Source organism: Sorex araneus, chromosome 2 (assembly GCF_027595985.1).
Source record: "Sorex araneus isolate mSorAra2 chromosome 2, mSorAra2.pri, whole genome shotgun sequence".
In the NCBI taxonomy this organism is placed as follows: Eukaryota; Metazoa; Chordata; class Mammalia; order Eulipotyphla; family Soricidae; genus Sorex; species Sorex araneus.
Genome location: NC_073303.1, coordinates 222,548,987 through 222,564,388, shown reverse-complemented (window position 1 = coordinate 222,564,388; position 15,402 = coordinate 222,548,987).

The following is a 15,402-nucleotide window of genomic DNA, read 5'->3' as shown; positions in this document are numbered from 1 at the left end:
GCCACAGAACAGGTCCACAAAGAACCTCAGAGTCTTCCCTGGGACAAGAAATAGAAATTCTTACAGCCCATATGTGCCAGCTACTTTATTTGTCAATGTTTAGATAGGGACTGGAGTTGAAGACTAGGGTTAGGGGTTGAAAATTTTCATGCATATAGGAAGTAGGTAGTAATATAAGACAGTCAGGTTGGTTCTTTGTCAGACAGTAGAGAACACAAAGATACCTGATGAATGAATATCCCTCCATTACAGGATTAGGGGGTCAAGGATGAAATGATATAGCTGGAACAAAATGCAGTGTAGATTGTTGCCAGATTTTCAAATTCTTAAAAAGGACATTAGAAGTCTGAATTTCCATGTGAAATCTCCTGATTTTCTTTCTAATTTTGAAAAGCACTTTATGTAATTTTATGTAATTCTTAAATGTTTTAACTGGGAAATTACCAACAGAATTTTAAAATATAGTACAGAGGCTCTTAAGGTACTCTTCCGGTTCACTGGAGATGAGTCCTCAAATATTTGTATTTAACCAGTTTGTTTTACTACTATCTGTTGTTATCTCTTTTTCCTGACTATTAAAGAATCAATTGAAAATTTCTAGTCATAACCAAAGATATCTTCAGAAGTGATTTGTTGTAGCACTATTCATAATAGCCAAAATCTGTAATGGAAATGACCCAAGTGCCTAACAACAGACAATTGGATAAAGAAGCTATGGTACATCTACACAATAGAATAGTACACAGCTGTTAGAAAAAAGGAAGTCATAAAATTTGCTGACTACATGGATGGGACTTGGAGAGTATAATGCTCAGTGAAATGAACCAGATGGACAGGCACAGACATAGAATGATCACACTCATTTGCAGGATATAAAGAAACATAGTAGTAGAATAATACCCAATAACAATAGGAACAAAGGCCAGGAGGACTAGTTCTTAGTAGAAAGCTTGCCACAGTTGGGGTATTGGGGTAGGGGTCTTAGTCAGAGAAGGGACCACTATGATAATGATGGTGGGAAGTGATCACTCTGAACAAGAACAGGGTGCTGAAAGGAGGCAAAGTTATATGCATGATACCCTTTTAGTAACAGCATTGCCAACTAAAGTGCCTAAAAGTAAAAGAGAAAAGTTTCTGCCATAGAGGCAGGCTTGGGGGCAGAGGGAAACTGGGGATATTGGTGGAAGGAAGTGGACACTTGTGAAGTCATACATTCAAACATTGTATGGCTGAATTTCAAACTTGAACAACTTTGTATCTCATGGTGATTCAATACTTTTTAAAAAGTGGGGGGTGGCTCAGCGCCATCTTGCCACAATCAACAGAGAAGCAGCAGGCATTCTGGTGAGCAACGCGGCCCGGAAAATGCTCCGGACCCGAATTGGGGCCAGCAACACTGGGGAGCCGGAAGGAGGAGGTGCCGCCAGCACACCTTCTCCAGATGGAGCCCTGGCGACACTGAGCAGCAACTAACACGGCTCCAGGATTCGGGACTGGGACACATCCGAGCCTTGCGGCCGCTAATGCAGCCGCGCGACCTTTTCTAAAACCTGAAAACATACAATCTTTTAATGGAAAACTAATTATCAAATGCTTCCTTATTAGGTTTATCTTGTTTGGGGGTATAACTCCCACAACAATAATGAGTTTTGTGTTGAAATATGGAACGTAATCAAGGTGAAGAGAAAATGAAGTGAAATTCATCAGTTATACAGTTGGGGTGGGGGGCGGGGGTATACCGGGGATTTTGGTGGTGGAATATGTGCACTGGTGAAGGGATAGTGTTTGAATACGGTATAACTGAGACATAAACCTGAGAACTCTGTAACTTTCCACATGGTGATAAAATTAAAAAAAATAAATAAATACATAGCACTGGTATAATTTTTATAAATTTTGGTTTATCTGTTGTTATTATTAGATGATTAAGAATAAAACAACAAACAAACAAACAAAAAAAGTGGGGGGTGGGAAAGAAGTGGTGTCTAATTCTCAATGATATTCATGATGGTAAATCCTTGTTCTGAAGATCAGTTTTATATTTTAAAACAATAGTTTATTCATTAGGCAGAATCTGGTGGAGGTTTTCTTGTTGTTTGGTTTATCTTATTTTATTTGCAAACAGTAATTTCAACATGTCAATATTTTCAAATTATTTAAAGGACATTAGAAGTCTGAATTTCCATGTGAAATATCCTGATTTTCTCTCTCATTATTGAAAAACATTTTACGTGATTATTAAATTGTTTTAAGAATTAAGAATTAAGAAATCTAAAGTTTTAACTGAGAAATTACCAACAGAATTTTAAAATATAGTACAAAGGTTCTTTAGATACTCTTCCAAGGTTCACTGGATATGAGTCCTCAAATATTTATATTTGATTGTTTTATTTAACCATTGTTATTCTATAGTTAGTCTTCTCCTTCTCCTTCTTCTCCTTCTTCTTCTTTCTTCTTCTTCTTCTCTTTCTCCTTCTCCTTCTCCTTCTCCTTCTCCTCCTCCTCCTCCTTCTTCTTCTTCTTCTTCTTCTTCTTCTTCTTCTTCTTCTTCTTCTTCTTCTTCTTCTTCTTCTTCTTCTTCTTCTTCTTCTTCTTCTTCTTCTTCTTCTTCTTCTTCTTCTTCTTCTTCTTCTTCTTCTTCTTCTTCGTCTCCTTCTCCTCCTTCTCCTCCTCCTCCTCCTCCTTCTCCTCCTTCTCCTCCTCCTCCTCCTCCTCCTTCTCCTCCTTCTTCTTCTTCTTCTCCTTCTCCTTCTCCTTCTCCTTCTCCTTCTCCTTCTTCTTCTTTTCTTCTTCTTCTTCTTCATCTTCTTCTTCTTCTTCTTCTTCTTCTTCTTCTTCTTCTTCTTCTTCTTCTTCTTCTTCTTCTTCTTCTTCTTCTTCTTCTTCTTCTTCTTCTTCTTCTTCTTCTTCTTCTTCTTCTTCTTCTTCTTCTTCTTCTTCTTCTTCTTCTTCTTCTTCTTCTTCTTCTTCTTCTTCTTCTTCTTCTCTCCTCCGCCTCCTCCTCCCACACATACCCAGTAGTGCTCAGGGCTAACTCCTGGATCTTTGCTCAGAGATTATTTCTGATAGGCTCAGGGGACCATATTTGGTGCCAGGAATTAAATTTGGGTCCACCACATGCAAGGCAAACACCTCACCCCCTATATATACTATTGATCCAACTCTTTTGGTTTTGGGACCACATCCAGAGGTTCTCAGGGCCTACTCCTGGATCTCTGCTCAGGGATCTTTCCTGTTGGTGCTCAGGAGACCATATGCAGTACTGGGGATCAAACTGGCATTGGATGCATGTAAGTTAAGCACCTTAACCCCTGTGCTGCCTGAAAAATGGAGTATCCATCCTCTTGACTGGAACCTCCAAAGTATGAATAATTGCTCTATGGCTACACTTGACTTAGGGGTGGGAGAAGCAGTGAGCTCTCTTATTTCAAGGAGATTCTAATGAAAAAAAAAAAAGATCCCTTTCAGTGGGAACACCATACTCCCCACAGAGTCAGGAACCATGATGGTTCTACTTTTAACTTCATCTCTTAGGGAAAGGAAAAACATCCTGGGGTTGATTGGGGATGGACCATTTTTTTCTTTTTGGGTCACACCAAAAAACACAGGGGATACTCCTGGCTCTGCACTCAGGAATTACTCATGGCAGTGCTCGGGGGACCATATAGGACGCTGAGGATCAAACCCAGGTCAACTGCGTGCAAGGCAAATGCTCTACCTGCTGTGCTATTGCTACAGCCCCATGGGCCTTTTTTTTTAAACCTAAGTTTTAGTGAACCAAAGATGTGGGGGAAAGGTTGCATCAAGTTCATATATTAGGGATTTTATATGTACTGTAAGAGCTTACAGAATTTTATTTTCAGGTGTGGATCCTAATGCCAAGTCCAGGTTGGCAGAGAAAGTCTTATTGATACTTTAATCACAATATCATAGCACTAGGCAGAGAAACTGAGGAACATGAGGCAGGCAGTTTGGCTATGAAGGCTCAGTTCCTGTAAATATGGGGAAGGAGATGCTATGAATCAAATTCTCAGAGAAGGCTGAGATCAGGAGTTGTCCTGAGAAGACTGGATTTTCTGTCATAGGAATATTGATGGGAAAAAGACAAACTATATTAATCAGAATAAAATCCTGTAAGAGGAACTAGGGTATAAGTCAGGGGCAGAGAAGGGGAGGAGGGAGAGAGAGAGTGTTGTGGTGTCTGTGGGAGGGAGTATGGGATGGAAAAAGAATCTTGCACTGCAAAATTATTGAATGTTGAAGTGTTCCTTGGTTCCTGACTAGAGTGGGATTTATTGGGGAAGATCTGGGAAGATTCTGGGCAATCCTGTATTATGAAGCAATGAAAAACGGTTGTTTCCACCATGGAGGGGAGAGGTGATTCACCTTTTAAATAATCAACTTGATGTTTTCAAACACCTGTTGTGTCCTCAAAACATTTTTAGACTGAGTCCTGATTTGAAATAGCGAAAGGTATCTCAATAGTAACTGTCCAAATCCTCCTAACGACTTGGAAAATACTTGGAACCTATCAATATGGTAGAGAGGATTAACCACCTTCACAAAATATAGGTTCACATAGGTTGGTGGGTAAAAAAGTGTGATCTACGTAGACATGTGTTTTATGCTATACATTTTATTTTTTATTTGTGGATTTTTGCCTCTGTCCCAGTGCCTGTTTTTAGCTTTAATGCCTATGATTCTTATGTGTGTCCCTACATGACTTTTTTGTGCTGCTTGCTGCAGTGACACAGAGATTGTCTGGCGTAGAGAGGAATTTACCTGGCGAGCCTGGATATGCCTCCTTAGAGTCCAACAGAGGCTCCAGGAGTCTCATCGTTTCTGATGTTTGCATTGACTCTTACTCATTATTCTTTCAACAGCATGAATTAAACAAATTTGCACCAGATGTTGCGTTAGAACTGAAGATAGGCAGTCTTTTCTTAGAGAAAGGGACACTATGGGGGATTGAGGGAAACTAACATAATTACACAAACAATGATTTGATTTAATTGCATTGTGATAGTGCTAGGAAAGAAAAATATAGGAGGCAGTAAAATGGAAAATAGGACTTAAACTATTCTGGGTTTTAGTGAGGCTGTTGTGAGGAAACCCATCGAGCTGGGAAGAGGGGAATGCTTATAAGCATGGAGAGGGAGGGGCTGGCGGGGGAGGTGGGGGGAGGAAGAATGGAGTGGAGATGTCCAAGCAGGTAGGTGAGAATCCGGTAGGTGGGAAATAGCTTGTTTCATTTTTTTCTTTTTTTCTTTTTGTATTTGGGTCCCCTTCAGCAGTGTTCTGGGCTTACTCCTAGCTTTTCACTTGGGGGTCACTTTTTTTTTTAATTTATTTATTTTTAATTAGAGAATCACCATGAGGGTACAGTTACAGATTTATACACTTTTGTGCTTATACTTCCCTCATACAAAGTTTGGGAACCCATCCCTTCACCAGTGCCCATTCTCCACCACCCGTAAACCCAGTGTCCCTCCCACCCTCCCCAATCCCATCTCCCCCCCACCCCACCCTGCCACTGTGGCAAGGCATTTGGGGGGTCACTTTTGGGGACCATATGGAGTGCTGGAGATCAAACATGGGTCAGCCACATGCAAAGCAGGCACCCTAACCACTGCACTCTCTCCCAGTCCCTGTCTAGCTTGTTTCTTGGGAAGGAAAAAGAATACCCGCGTGCCGGGAGCAGAGTGGGCATAGCAGGGGGTGAGGGAGAGGTAAGACAGCAAGGGAACTCGTTTGGAGCACGGGTGCTTGGCTTCCACTCACCAAAGCACTCAGGCTGCTATGTGGAGGACTGAACGGGAGGCAGAAGTAAGCAGTAGAGACAGACCTGGGAGAATTATCTGCTGAGTGGGGAGGGGTTAGTTTTACTGAGTAGTCATTTGGGGACTCTAGTCATCTGGGGACTCTAAGAATGGGGTTAGAGGAAGGACTATATACTCATGGGCAGGACTTGGGCGCCGGCCAGTACTAGGCAAGGAGATTAATGAATGTTCATTACTCATGCTGTTGTGTGCAGAGTAATTAGATCAGAGTCCTTGGAGTTTGGCATTAGCACAGTACATAAGGTATCAAGTGGGCTCTTGATGTCAGGGACTAATGGGTCTCAGTGTTCTAGTGGCATGATCCCTTCTCTTCTATCTGAGACACGTGCCTTGCCCCAACACCCGCTGCCTTGTATGTCATCAGGGTGACTGGGTCACTTCTCGGCAGGTCATTTATGGTCAGTGGTCTGGAATAGGCAATATTCTGACTGGGACCAAGGTATCCTCTGCCTGCCTCACCTCTCTTCATCCTGGGCTGACCTGTTTGATGACATCTGGTGTCAGGAAGAGACTCAGAGAGAGAGAGAGAGAGAGAGAGAGAGAGAGAGAGGTTTCTGGGAAAGACTCTGGCAGGAAGGCTGTGTCGAGAAATCTTTCCCTACAAGTAAAAGTGGGTATGTTACCCAGGAGGTCAGATGGTCTCCTCAGGGGACAGTGGAATGACCTGAGCTAAGCCTGTTGGGCTGAGTCCACCCCACCATGTTGTCTGTGAAGCATTTGAAAATTCCTCTACACTGAAGCCGGGAGATGCTGGGGTCTTAGCGAGGCGTTTCACGCTGTCATCAGACTTTCCCAGCTTCTGTAGGCCCTGTCTACGGTATCTTAAGAGCCAGCGAATTCCCTCAACTCCTGAAAATTCATCAGGAAAAAATTTCAGAGTTTATAACAGTTCCCTGTTTGCTACTAGTGAGTAGGAATGTGGCTAGGAACATTGATAATCCAGATTACTCGGAGACCCAAAGGTGCTTTCCTATCTCAGAATCTTTTTCTGTGAATTTATGTTTGCTTGGGGATGACAGCGCAGACTTGGTGATGCCACTTTATGATTTGACTTTATTAGATGTTTGTGAGAAGCAATTCTCCTGACCCACTTCAGTTCTTTTTCATTTGGCAATTGGAATTCATACTCTCTATCCTACTGGACTATTGAGGAATTTATATATGAAATTGGTTGTCTTTCTTCTCCATCCATTCTCAGAACCATTTTGGGGAGCTGAGGACCACTTGGAGTTTTTGTTTCTGGTCTTGAAAAAAATCCCTTATTTCCCTGAGGCATCTCTATCTTCTCTTGTTCAGACATGGGACCCTGGTACAAAATGAGCTAAGAATTATTTGTAGAGATTTTTGCTCCGTGCCAGGTACTATGTTGGCCCAGATGAGAAAGACAGAGATGAGTAGATTACAGTGGTGACTGGGAAGCACAGAGGGCAAGGACCCAGAGAGATGAAGATATAGGCAGCATTCAGTGGTATAGTTGGTATTTAGGGGAATATACCATACTGAATACATATTCTAGGAGATATCATATTCTGGAAGAAAAAGTATACCCTCTTCCTTCCAACCCCCAACTTAGGGGCTTTGGAGTGAAGCTGGGAATATGTAGCTGGGAATTTTGGGGTGCGTCACATAATCTCTTTGATTCTGTCCCTCCAATATTTGTAATAACCCAAGAATGAAAAAGGAAAATGCAGATGGGTAAAGTTCTCCACATGTGTGCCTCATCCCTCCTTCCTCCCTATGTTTCTCTCTGAATCTCTCCTTGCTTTCTTTCTTTAACATTATAAATATCTTAAAAATTAAAAGAGAAAAACACATTTTCATTGACACTTCTAGCTTCTTTCCCTCATTTTATAATCAGGTTTTCCTTTTGGAAAGGCAAACTAATTTTGGAGCGGATTCAACATTCTCATTTTACTTGACAATGTTCTGTGGTAATCCTAAAATGTTCTCACGGCCATTCTGAAAACAGAAAATACTCAAACATGGTCTCTATGGCCCAATCAGTGGGTTTCTGGCATTTAACCACTGATGTTTGTAATGCTGGGATCTCTCTCTCTCTCTCTCTCTCTCTCTCTCTCTCTCTCTGAGAGAAACAAGCCTGTTCTGTTTTTGTCTTTCTGTTTCTGACTGTCTTTTCATTCAGGCTACCTCCTTTTGCTCATATTTCTTTGTCCCTTGGATTTTTATTTTGATGTCTGTTCTTATATATTTCTCAAATATCCTCTTATATACTCTCCTATGTGACTCCAGATGCTTCCATGAGTGACCCATTATCATTTCTTTAATTTCTATTCCAACTTTACTCCTTAGCAAGACTCTGCCTCTGGGGGCTGGAGCAATGGCACAGACGGTAGGGCATTTGCCTTGCACACAGTCAACTCATGTTCAATTCTTAGCATCTCATATGGTCCCTCGAGCATTTCCAGGAGAAATTCCTGAGTGCAGAGCCAGGAGTAACCTATGAGAAAAAGACAAAAAAGCAAAAAAAAAAAAAAAAAAAAAAAAAAGGACTCTGCCTCTGGCATATCACATTCCAAAAAAACTTATATGGATTTTTTTCTCTTGCTTTTTATATTCATATAATTCTCCTAGCAGAGCTCCCGGTGGCCGAAGACCTCCAGAACCTAGCGACAGCCATGCTCAAGGCCCCTCTCCACACATTCGGACAAGCCTCATGCATGAAGGTACCAGCAGAGGAACCCAGGTGTGTGGGACCTGGAGTTGAGACCTCCAAGCCTGCTCAGATCAGGACTGGGCCTCCTCTGCCCAGATTTCCCATTTCCCAGTAGCTAGGTGGTCACACCCAGGGACTGCCCCCGGCGCCATGGAATCCCATCAACACCCAGCATCCAGAGACTTAAAAGCAAGCTCCTGGAAGCGCGCGGCCGCAAAGCATCTGTGCAATATCTTATAGCTTACTTCTCCCTCTGGAGAACCTGGCAAACTACCAGGAGTTTCCTGCCCACATGGGAGAGCCTCACAAGGTCCCCATGGTGTATTAATATGCCAAAACTAGTAACAAGCTGGGTCTCATTTCCCCGATCCTGAAAGAGCCTTCAATGTGGCATCGTTGGGAAGGATGAGTAGAGAGAGAGACTTCTAAAATCTCAGGGTTAGGACGAATGGAGACGTTACTGAGACCGCTCAAGAAATTCGACGATCAATGGGATGATGATGATGATGATGATGATGATGATGATGATGATGATAATTCTCCAAACATATTGTCCTTTTTTTTTGTGGGGCAGGGTGTTTGGGCCACATCTGTGTGGTGTCCAGGGAATCATCTGGTGCTGAGGATGGATCCCAGGCCTCCTTTATGCAAAGCACATGCTTAGCCCTTTGAGCCATCTCCTTGGTTTTGTGTCCATTGTCTTTAATGACCTTTTGTAGCTAGTTGGCGAACCTCTTTCTGCCCATCCTTTAAGATTTGAACTGTCTGTCTCCCTGGATGTTTCCCGAGTATGTATCCCCCTTCCTCTCCATACTTCAGAACTCAGTGCTCTGATAGACTCCTAATGTTTCCCTCTAACTTTGCATCACTAGACTGTCAAGGGTTGTTTCTCATTGCTGGGTCTCCTATCCAGACTTTGAAATGCAGTTCAGGGAACTTAAATTCTTAAGTTCTCTGTGAACTCCCAGCACAAATTAAGATGCCCTATACCATATGAAGAAAGAATATTTTGATGAAGTGAGAATAGATGGCTACATGATTTTAGAGTTTGAGACTAAGAGATATGAGTTGGTAGATGAACCCTAAAGTAGATTAGCATTAAAAATGATCAGCTGCATCTCAAAAGGAACAGTGACCAAAATACAAAGACAATCAACAGAACGTAAAAAATATTTACGCAGTACCCATCCGATAAAGGGTTGATATCAAGGATATACAATGCACTGGTTGAACTGAACAAGAAGAACACTGCCGACCTGATCAAAAATGGGGTGATGAAATGAACAAAAACTTTTCCAAAGAAGAAATCCGAATGGCTGAGAGGCACATGAGAAAATGCTCAATATAACTAATCATCAGGGAGATGCAGATCAAAACAACAATGAAATATCATCTCACAACACAGAGACTGGCCCACATCCCAAAAAACAAAAGCAACTGGTGTTGGCGTGGATGTGGGGAGAAAGGAACTCTCCTTCACTGCTGGTGGGAATGCCGACTGGTTCAGCCCTTTTGGAAAACAATATGGACGATCCTCAAAAAATTAGAAATTGAGCTTCCATTTGACCCAGCAATACCACTCCTGGGAATATATTCCGGAGAGGCAAAAAGGTATAGTAGAAATGACTTCTGCATTTCTATGTTCATTGCAGCACTGTTTACAATAGCCACAATCTGGAAAAAACCGGAGTGCCCAAAAACAGATGACTGGTTAAAGAAACTTTGGTACATCTACACAATGGAATACGATGCAGCTGTCAGAAAAGATGAAGTCATGAAACTTGCATTTAAGTGGATCAACATGGAAAGTATCATGTTGAGTGAAATGAGTCAGAAAGAGACAGACATAGAAAGATTGCACTCATATGTGGAATATAAAGTAGCAGAGAGGTACGAGCTTGCAATGATGCAAGTTCTGGCAGAAATTTCTCTGGACTTAGTTACTAAAATACTAAAATACAGAATCCAAAACCGTGTGGCTGCTAGTGCAGCCTCTCGACCTCATATCTCTTCATTCTCAGCAATGGAAAACAAATTATCAAATGCTTCCTTTTCAGCAGGTCCGACTTTAGGGGGAGAAACTCCAAACAATAATAGTGAGTTTTTTGTTGAAATATTGAATGTAATCAAAGTAAAGTGAAAGTAAAGTGAAATTTATCAGATACCCAGGCGGGGTGGGGGTCTGGGGTGGTGGGGGGTGATGGGGGGTGGGGGGGAGGTATACTGCGATTCTTGGTGATGTAATATGTGCACTGGTGAAGAGATGGGTGTTCAAGCATTGTATAACTGAGACTTAAGCCTGAAAGCTTTGTAACTTTCCACATGGTGATTCAATAAAATATATATATATAAATAATAAAAAAAATGATCAGCTGTGGGGGCTGGAGCAATAGCACAGCGGGTAGGGTGTTTGCCTTGCATGTGGCCAACCTGGGTTCAAATCTCAGCATCCCATATGGTCCCCTGAGCACTGCCAGGAGTAATTCCTGAGTGCAGAGCCAGGAGTAACCCCTGAGCATCACTGGGTGTGACCCCAAAAAGGCAAAATTAAATAAATAAATAAATAAATAAAGTAAAAATGATCAGCTGAAGACTTATTTCACTTGGGATTTTTATTGTATACCCAATGGATGGCTTCAGTAAATTCTTCATTGGAATAAATGTGGGCCTTATCTAATAGACCTAGTTTTATAGATCCCCCCATTTGGGTCAAGAGATGAGCTCCATGTTCCCAATGGTATTGAAAATCTCTTTGGGGTTTAGCCTGAAATTCTTGAACTCAAGAAGAGCTGTGTAGCCAGGTTAGAAGTGGGACTATTTAGCATGGGGAAGTCCATGGTGCTGCTATTTGACTGACAACTTCCAGCAAGAACTTCAGAATGAAGGTCAGGTTCTTCTGTGGTACAAATGGGAATAAAGTGGCTATGAATTTGGTGTCAGGGGCAGATAAATTTTCACATTAAAGGTGGTTAAGAAGGTTTTGTGGGGAGAAGTAGGGAGAATTCAGGGGATAGATGCTGAATTCAAATCTTTATGCAAATACTGGGAACTGAGAGCTGGGAGATTAGTGTATGGGATTTCACTCTCATGGAACCCGTAATCAAAGTTCAGCAATAAGTTAAACTAAAGAAATGATGTGATTGCTAGTAGAAATTGCCAAGATAAGACAAAAAGGAAGGTCTACAATAGTTCTTGGATCCCTGGGGAAGACTATGGTAATGTTAGGTTAACATTCAGTGATGGTGAGGAGAGTAAGGGAAAGAAAGTGCTGTGTATTCCTGAAAACCAGGAAGGGAGAAGATCAGAGGCAAGGGAGGCCTGAAGTGGGGTGAAAAGTCCAACAGGAGAACTTGGATTATGGAGGCATGTACGTGCACGTGTGCGTGCGTGTGTGTGCGCTCCCCATCACCAAGACTGGAGTAGTCCCTGAACACCAGTGGCCCCCAAACCAAAATGCTTTAAAAAATAAAACTGGCTGAAGAGATAGTACAGGGATTTAGGCATTTGATTTTTCCCTCCCTCTACCTTTAGCCCTGACTTAATCGCAGGTACTACATATGGTCCCCTGAGAACAGACCCAGGAGTAAGTGCTAAGCACACCTGAGTGACTGAACAACCAAAAATACTGGGTAAAGATAACATCTTACTACTTTCTTAGGATATTAATAATTTTTACTACTTGTGTTGTTGCACGCTTCGATTTCTCCATCCCTCTCAGAGAGCCTGGCAAGCTACTGAGAGTAACCCACCGTCACTGCAGAGCCTGGCAAGCTACCCATGGTGTATTCGATATGCCAGAAACAGTAACAATAAGTCTCACAATGGGGATGTTACTGTTGCCTGCTCTATCAAATTGATGAGCAACGGGATGACAGTGCTGCAGTGCTACTTGTGAGGTTATAGAATGTTTTCATTTATTGTATATTTGCACATAGTATCTGATCTTATTCAGTTACTGGAATTTTAATAGCTTTTATTGATACATATTTTTGCTATTAACTTATTTATTGTTAATAACAATATTTTGTTACTTCGTTATTAACTTATCACTGGTTTACAATATTGTGGGCTTGAGGGGGTTATCATCATATCTTTATATTTGTATAATATACATTATACCTATCACCCAGTATACCTGACCACTACACAATGGTTACCTGACCACTACACAGATCCTTATATTTGTTTGGTTCTCTCTAGCAGCACTGCAGTTGCTTCTGAGTCTAGAAGTGAGATGTGTGTGTATGCGTGCATTGATTTATTAATTTAAAATTAATTCATAATTAAAAATAGACCTTTTGGCTTATTTTCTTGAAAAACATAGTTTTACAATAAATAAAATCATTATAATGTTTTCACATTGATGTACAGAGTTATTGTATCCCATCACTACTCAAGCACATTCATCACTGTTCCTGTGTCTCTTGTTCATCTCTTTGTTTCTTCCCTAGTACTACCTCCACTATTTGTTAATAGAGTTTTGTAATCCAAGGACAAGGGTTTGTTCTCATTGGGTAATCTACATTCCCTTACTTTGTTTCCTATATACTGCAGATGAGAAATATTTATCCTTCTCTCTGATTTATTTTGCTTAGTATGATACCTTCCAGTTCCATCACATTGCAGCAAACAGCAAACCTCAAGATTTCATTGTTTTCTTACAGCTGCATAGTATTCCATTGTGTCTATATCTCACAACTTTTTTTAAAATCCATTTGTCTGTTATAAAAATAGAAATGTTACACAGTCTATAATGATCTGTTACCAAGCTTATGCTTTATCCAGAACGAAGAGAGATGGGGCAAATGGGGATGAGAGCAGAGTCAAGGATGATACCTTGCCAACTATAGTTCCTCTTTCCCTGATTGTGGTTAAAGGAAAGGACACTCTAGGCCTCTGGGTATTTGAGGGGGTGATTATCCCCGGATGCCTGATTAAACATCCTGGTGATTACCAGGGTGATCTGACACCTTTCCTATCGTTCATGTTCTTTCCGTTTTTTTCTCTACTTGGAGACCGAGTTCTGTTTAATTTATTTAAAATAAATGACATTTGGACCACCATAATGTACAACACTGTTAAATACTGTTCTTTTCGATATGGGGGGTGATGTTTCCTGCATTTAGGATACTTCAGAGGTACTTCTACTTGATCATCTCACACTGACCACTTGGGCTGCAGTAAATTTCCCCAAGCAGCTTGAAGCTGACCAATCAAGTGAACTTGATATGTCCAGAAGGCAAATTAGCCGAATTTCATATATGCTTGCCAGAAAAATGTCCTCAATGTTCGAGGCTTTGAATAATCTGACAGTGAAATACCATGTATCTTTTAAAGGTGAGCTAATATTTGAAAATGGTCACTTTCATTAAGAACCAAGGGTGAGAAATAAAGGAGGTTTAGGTTGGAAATTAAAAAAAAACAAGTTTTGGAGGGGATCACTCAAACTATTAAACTATTCTGGAGGCCTGGGAGCCCCACTGGCGTTTCTTGGCTCACAGGACTGTCCAGTGGAAGGGGCTGAGGATGCAATGATGCAAAGGCCCTGAGGGCGCTGAGGGCCTCTAGAGCTTTACTCAGTGATATGTGAGGGACCTGATGATACCAGGATCTAAACCTGGGTGGGATACAGGCTAGGCTTACTGATCTTGAATACTTGGTTTACTTTCTTATTTGGCTCCTGAGGCAATTATAAAAGTCTATTCAAAATGGGAGACAGTTTTAGAAAAATAGAATCTCATTTGGGGTGAGTATACAACTTTCCAGTATCATGAAACAGCAATATGTGGTGCTTATTTAAGTGGAATTATGAGATACACATTTTCTTCTCTTTATTTTGTTATTATTATTATTATTGCTTTTTGGGTCACAGCTGGTGATGCACAGGAGTTACTCCTGGCTCTGCACTCAGGAACTACTCCTTGCGGTGCTCAGGGGACCATATGGGATGCTGGGAATCGAACCCGGGTCGGCCGCGTGCAAGGCAAACACCCTACCCGCTGTGCTATCGCTCCAGCCCCCAATTATTATTATTATTAATGGGCTGGTGTGATAGCACAGTGGGTAGGGCGTTTGTCTTGCATGCGGCTGACCTGAGTTTGATTCCTCCATCCCTCTCGGAGAGCTTGGCAAGCTACCCGTGGCATATTCGATCTCAAAAACAGTAACAAGTCTCACGATGGTGACATTACTGGTGCCTGCTCGAGGAAATCAATGAACAGCAGGATGACAGTGCTACAGTGCTATTATTATTGATAGTACCCACTTTTGTTTTACATTAAAATTATTATAGATAATGTAATGTGTTTACAATGGTGTTGGCAGTTATCATCTTGGTATACATAATTACCATACCTCACCACTACCAAGGAGCCCGAGACCCCTTCACCTATGCCCCATCATGTGCAACCCACATACTACCCATCGAATCTGGTATTCTCATTTTTTCAACATACTTTTTTATTCTGATGATATGAAAAATCGGGGAGTCATCAGTTCTAAGGAAGTTTCAAGGACGAAATTAATTTGAGAAAACTTTCTGATGCGAGGAAAAGAGATGAAAGTGAAGGTCTTCAATGTTGGGGCCTGTTAAAGTGAGGCTTGGAGGCAGAATGGAGGCAAATGCTACAAATGAAATTCTTTTAAAATAAGAATGCAGTGATTAGCTTATTAAAATATGAATTCTTTTAGAATAAGAATTAAAAATTTTTTTTTATTGAATCACCATGGAAAAAGTTACAAAGCTTTCAGATTTAATTTCAGTTATTAAATTCTCAGTAACTCAACAATCAGACCCCCATCCCTTCACCAGTGCACATGTTCCACCACCAAGAATCCCAGTATACCCCCATCCCACCCCCCTTCACACCCGTGTGGCTAATGATCTTC